This window comes from Meriones unguiculatus, chromosome 10, assembly GCF_030254825.1.
Source record: "Meriones unguiculatus strain TT.TT164.6M chromosome 10, Bangor_MerUng_6.1, whole genome shotgun sequence".
Classification (NCBI taxonomy): domain Eukaryota; kingdom Metazoa; phylum Chordata; class Mammalia; order Rodentia; family Muridae; genus Meriones; species Meriones unguiculatus.
The window spans coordinates 98499390-98505793 of record NC_083358.1 but is presented as its reverse complement, the minus strand read 5'-3'; the positions used below and the strand labels follow the sequence as shown (position 1 = coordinate 98505793).

General features: G+C 39.4%; 1 long non-coding RNA gene across 2 annotated transcripts in view; it reads left to right on the top strand.

The window, feature by feature from the left end:
• The first annotated feature begins 328 nt into the window (after positions 1–328).
• Positions 329–6404, top strand: part of LOC132657065 (uncharacterized) — a 55113-nt gene continuing 49037 nt past the window's right edge. For both annotated transcript variants that reach the window (XR_009594909.1, XR_009594908.1), the window contains exon 1: positions 329–387. This is a non-coding gene — a long non-coding RNA (uncharacterized LOC132657065). The remainder of the gene's footprint in view (positions 388–6404) is intronic.

Here is a 6404-nt window from a genome sequence, read left to right as displayed (position 1 = left end):
CCTCCTCCATTTTTGAGATTCTTGCTCTGCAGATCAATTCTTTTCTGAATCAGTTACATAGCCACTGTCCTAATGGCCCCCTTCACACACACACGCACACTTAAACTAAGCCTGAGAATTCCTTTTTTCTCTCTTGATTTCATCCTGTCCTTTGTGGTTTTCGTGTCTTCTTTTGTCTTGTTCAGTAGAACACGTCTTAAGGTTTTTTTGAGACACTATACATTGGACTTTGCTGAAATTACTGTTTCTTTAAAATTTATCTGGGGCACCCATCAGTGGTTTGGCCAATCATATATAACCAAAAAAGGAAGTAATGTTTCTTTGTAATACTGAAAATCGTTCTCTGCTAATGTCTGATTTCCACAGGAGGTGTGGACTACTAATAGTGTAAGTAGCCTTTCTTTTGCCTTTGGAACATGTTTTTATTTTCTTTATCCCTGGTGCATTGAAATTTCATGAAGGCGTGTCTTGATGCAGCCATTTAATGTTACATTTTGAGGGAATGCTTTTGGGATTTTAATCTAAATATCCATGGTTTGGGTTTTTCTAAAAGGCCATCAGGAACGGGGAGATGGCTAAACAGGTAAAGCAGTCTGTAGTGTAAGCATAAAGACCAGATCCCCAGAACCCGTATAAGAAGTTGGGTGGACATGCTGCCCGCCCCCGCCCCCCCCCCCCCCCCCCCGTGTAACTCTAGGAGAGATGGGATTCTGAAACTAAGCTAGACAGGTAGCCCAGTCAGGGAGTCCTGAGCTTAACTGAGAAGTCTTTCCTCAAATGAATAAGGTGGAGAGCAATCGCAGAAGACAACTGACATCAATGTTGAGACCCCACACCCACGTGTACACATGCGCACTAATGTACCAACAAATACACATATATGCACTAATGTGTAACTTATTCACATACATATGTGAAAGCTTTATCCAATATTTCTTTGATAATTCTGTTTTATCTTCTTCCTATGCTTCCTCTTCCGGACTTTATATTAACTGGTATTGAAATCTTCCAGCATAAGCATCTTTTTTTCATTATTCATATCTTTGAATTCTGTTCTCAGTGAAATTTTTTGTGCTTCTTTAAATTTGTCAATTTTAGTTATACTAGGATTTATATATATGAGTATATTTTAATTTGGCATGTTCCTTTTTAAACATTTTTGTGTCTGGAGATGTTAATGTTTTCTATCAAGGAAGTGTCTGCTGGTTCTTTTGGAGTCTTTTATCTCAACTTTTTACATTTTACATTATTTATTATTGTGTGTGTATGCATGTGTGTGGCACATTCATACAGAAGTCTGGAGTTGCTTCTCTTCTTCCATGATGTATTCTGGGGATCAAACTCATGATGTCCTGGACTTTCCTGGCAAGAACTTTTACCTACTGAGCCATTTTGCTGGCCCTTATTCTTTTATGTTGTAAGCTTTTCTAGAATATTTAGCTTCCTTGCTTTTAACCTATTTTTTTTTTTTATGAATGAGACACTGAAAGACTGAGATGAGGCCCCCAGTGATTGGGTGGGGCTTAATGACTTTCTACAGTCTGACTTACTCAAATCCAACTTAAGATTAACAACCTCACTGAATTTTGTGTGACTGAGCATGTGTATTTTTTTCCTCTACAGAAAGGTTGCTGAACCTCCCAGAAATGCTCTAACCTCTTGTGTTAGGTTTAAGAGCACAAGCAAATGTCCTAGAGACACAGAAAGGGTATCCAATGCCTCCTAACTCTTTTCTTATAATCCATCCTTCACTTCTAGCCAGGTGTAACCCTTCCCCAAGTCAAGAACCCTCAGTGACCACCCACACTAGCAGAACTGGATCCTTTCCACTTTGGTTCAAACTATCTTTTCCTATCTTATTTACCTCTCTATTCATAAATTATTTTGCAATAAGAACCTACAGAAAAGTTATCATATGTCAGGATCATATTAAGTTTTCATGAATACAAGGGTGAAAAAGCATCTGCACATTAGAAACCTCAGTCTTCCATTAAATCTTGTGGAATGAATGGATGACTGATACCTGAATGACAGCTACTCCCTCTACCTGGCATTAGCTTCCCATACCCAGGCCTGTCTGCTAAATTTCTACTCATTTATAGTCAATCTCTCGCCTCAAATCTTCTTTACATCCATGATGAAATTAGTCATCTCCATCTCCCCCATTCCCTTAGTCACCCTCTTTATGCTGGTATCTAAATACTGAATCTAGAGCACTTTGACTCTGCCTAAAGGTAGGTCTCCTTCACCTGACAGAGAACTCCTTAGTGGCATAGGCATAAAGCAAGAACCCAATAAAAATGTGCTTAAAGTAAGTTTTCCTGTTACAGAATTCAAGCAAGAAATGTTCATTTGGTTATGTAAGTGAGACTGAATTGCTTTATTCTTTCTCTTGACATTCAAACATTTATTAACCTACTTCGGGCAAGGCCCTGTGCCATATGCTGCAGTGACAAAGATGAGAAAGGCACAGACATGTCCTGAAATGGCTCACAGTCTAACAAGCAAGGTAGAGCAGTGCGAACAATACAAAAGCAGGTGTTTGGCCATTAGCTATACTGGGGCCAGGGTGGCAAAAAATTTAGAATCCTGTCTGGACAAAGAAAGTAAGGTGCTATGCCTTGACAGAAAGAGGTGCTGCTATCCAGCTAAGATGTGAAGGCTGAAGGAAAGAAAAGGCTCTCCTCCACCCCCCGCAAAAAAAAAAAAAAGAATCAAAAGGAAAACTTAATGGATGTTAGTTTTATTTTTGCCTTTATTGGAGGAGAAAGCTCAGAAAAATATTCAAATACTTATTTTTCCAATATTCAAATATTTATTGCAGATCTATGGTACTAGGCTAAGTAGATAGTTTTAATGTGGATTGCCTAAAAAGGTAGATAAAGGAACAGAACATTTCAAATTGGAAAAGGATTTTATGTAAAATTGCAATAATGCAGTCCAGATACATTTTAATGGCCTCTAAATTCAAAGAAAAGGCTTAGAGAAGAAGGCATATAGATAACGTATCCATTAGTCAGTTTCTCTGGAGCACCCACTGTCCCAGGAAACATTTGGCAGGAATTGCACTGCAATCAGTTCCTGGTTAGATTTTCTGATGAGAGTCGGAAATGCTATTATTCTGAATTGTTGATTAAAGGAAGATTCACATGCTTTACATACCAGATGTGCAGGAGGTGAGGCCAGCTGCCTATACTGAATGACGAGGGGCCTGATTTATATTCTCTCTCAGAAGCAGGGCTGTGTGCTTCTCTAAGTGGCTATGCAAGGAGTGTGTTGGGGAGGAGAGGATGTTGTGTGTGCATGTGTGTATCACACATGCTTTTAATACTTACTACACGCCGGGCACCAATCAAGACACTGCATAGCATCTGCTTTGGGTTTTGTATTATGTAGATGCCTAGAGAGACATGTATTTTTTTTTTTATGCTATAGCACCTATTTTGACTTAATTATTTTATCAGGGATGATGCCGGCCAGTTCTCACTGGAAAAGCGATAGTCACCTTGGAAAGATAAAGACTTTCTGTTTAGGGAAGAGTTATCTGAGTAGCCTCTATGTTTATGTCAAATGAAAGACAAGCCAGTGTTTTACTCCTGAGGAATGTTATGTAACAGCACCTGCCTTGTGCGTGGCCATGTGTTTTCTTCTAATTTCTTTGAGTTTCTGGAGCTCAGAAGCAGAAAGAAATGAAGCAATTTTGAATCTTGCCAAAAAAGCTCCGGGAAGCAAAGAAGTGAGAACCAACTCCTTGAGGTTCGGCTTTATTAGGACTTCTTTGAAAATATGTTCCTTCAACTTAAAGGGCCACTCCACAAAACAAGCTTATAGGTCCTAGATGGTGGCAATCATATAGAAGGTGCCTGATTAATATTTGCCAAATGACTTTTAGTCCTTAATTCCTCAGTCTACGCCTCTGCTTCCCAATTTGCTTATTAAAGTGTAATTATTCCTTTTTTAATTAATTCTCCCTTCACTAATCTTTATAAAATAACTATGGAAAAGCTTGAACAGATGTCAGTCTCTTCATCTGTTTGCACTGAATTGAAAATTTCTCAAACAATGTCCTCAAATAGAAAACAATATGTCTTTTCATAATAACCAAATAATGTAAAAATCCAGTCTTCTGTTATTTATGCCAAGTAGTTTAATAATCCAAACAAAAGGAATAGATGTTAGGATGATATTTTTAGAACTTCAATATTGGGATCATATCTACCATCTGTAGGTCCTATTTCTGATTTTAGTATTAGGTATATTTACAGTAATCTATGATGAATTTGTCGTTTTAGGATGGCATGATATTTCTAACAGTATGTAAACTAAAGTTTTTAGTTGTGGACTTGGCTGAATTTGAGCCAGAGTATTTTGTAATAAATGTACCATCATTGATTTGAGAGGGTTTGGTCATTTCTATAAACCCAAGAAAAATTTAGACAGAATTGATTTTAGATTGTCAGTAAAGTGATCACCCATGATTTGAATGGAAATCAGTGTTGTTTGCGTTCAATTCATTATCAGCTATGTGCCAGGCATCATGATACCCGCAAGAAATATAAAGATGTGGCACATGATCCCTGCCCCTAAGAAGGCAATATCTTACCAGGAGACTAAGAGAATGACTACAATGCAGAGTCAGATCTAAGGGGCTGATCTTCATAGAATGGATGTAATGCTAGGCACTATAATAGATGACAGTAAAGGGTATTAATTTCCTATGTATAGATAGTTGCTTTTCAGAAGTATAAGGTAATTCATTCTATATTATTCTTTTTCTGTGTATGTATTTATTTTATTTATTTTTTCCTTATTTATTTATTTTTATTATAGTTTATTCACTTTGTATCCCAGCTGTAGCCCCCTCCCTCAACCCTTCCCAGTCCCACCCTCCCTCCCTCTTTGTCTCCCATGCCCCTCCCCAAATCCACTGATAGGTAACATTCTCCTCCCCTTCCATCTGACCCTAGCCTATCAGGTCTCATCAGGACTGGCTGCATTGTCTTCCTCTGTAGTTTAGTAAGGCTGTCTCCAACCACCCATCAGGAGAAGGTGATCAAAGAGCCAACCACTGAGTTCATGTCAGAGACAGCCCCTGTTCCCCTTACTAGGGTACCCATTTGGACACTGAGATGCCCTTGGCTACATCTGTGCAGGGGTTCTAGGTTATCTCCATCAATAGACCTTGGTTGGAGTATAAGTCTCAGAAAAGGCCCCTGTGCCCAGATTTTTTTTTATTCTGTTGCTCTCCTTGTGGAGCTCCATTCCCCTCAGATCTTTCTATTCCCCCTTCTTTCATAAGATGCCCTGCACTCTGCCCAAAGTTTGGCTATGAGTCTCAGTATCCCCTTAGATGCTCTGCTGGGAGGTCTTTAAGAAGCCCTCTGTGGTAGGCTCCTGGCCTATTCCCTGTTTTCTCCATCTTCAAATGTCTATCCCATTTGCCTTTCTGAATGAGGATTAAGCATCTTACCCAGGGTCCTCCTTGCTTAGCTTCTTTAGATGTTGAATTTGGTGAAAAGTTCTGTAGACATCTGTTAGGTCCCTTTGATTTAGGGCCTCTGTAAGTGTCATTATTTCCCTATTTAGTTTCTGTCTAGATGATCTGTTCCTTGGTGAGAGTGGAGTGTTGAAGTCTCTCACTATTAAGGTGTTTGGATCAATGTGTTATTTAAGCTTTAATAATGTTTTGTTTGCAAATGCAGGTGCTCTTGTATTTGGGGCATAAGATGTTCAGGATTGTGATGTCTTCGTAGTGGATTTTTCCTTTGATGAGAATGAAGTGTCCCTCCTCATCTTTTTTGATTAATTTTGGTTGAAAGTCTATTTTATTATATATTAGGAAGCCTACTCCAGCTTGTTTTCTGGGTCCGTTTGCTTGAAAAGCCTTTTTCCAGCCCTTTACTCTGAGGTAGTATTTATCTTTGTTGCAGAGATGTGTTTCTTGGATGCAGCAGAATGTTGGATCCTATTTCCACAACCATTCTGTTAGTTTGTTTCTTTTTTTTTATTTTTTTTTATCAGTTACATTTTATTAACTCTGTATCCCAGCCGTGTCCCGATCCCTCATTCCCTCCCAGTCCCTCCCTCCCTCCCTCCCTCATCTCCACCGTGCCCCTTTCCAAGTCCACTGATGGGGGGGACCTCCTCCCCATTCATCTGATCCTGTTTTATCAGGTATCTTCAGGACTGGCTGCAAAGCCCTCCTCTGTGGCCTAACAGGACTGCTCCTCCCTTCGGGGGTGGGGAGACCAAAGAGCCAGTCATTGAGTTCCTGTTAGAAATAGTCCCTGTTCCCCTCACTTTGGGAAACCAATTGGTTACTGAGCTACCACAGGCTACATCTGAGTGGAGGTTCTAGGTTATATCCATACATGGTCCTTGGTTGAATGTCAGTCTCAGAAAAG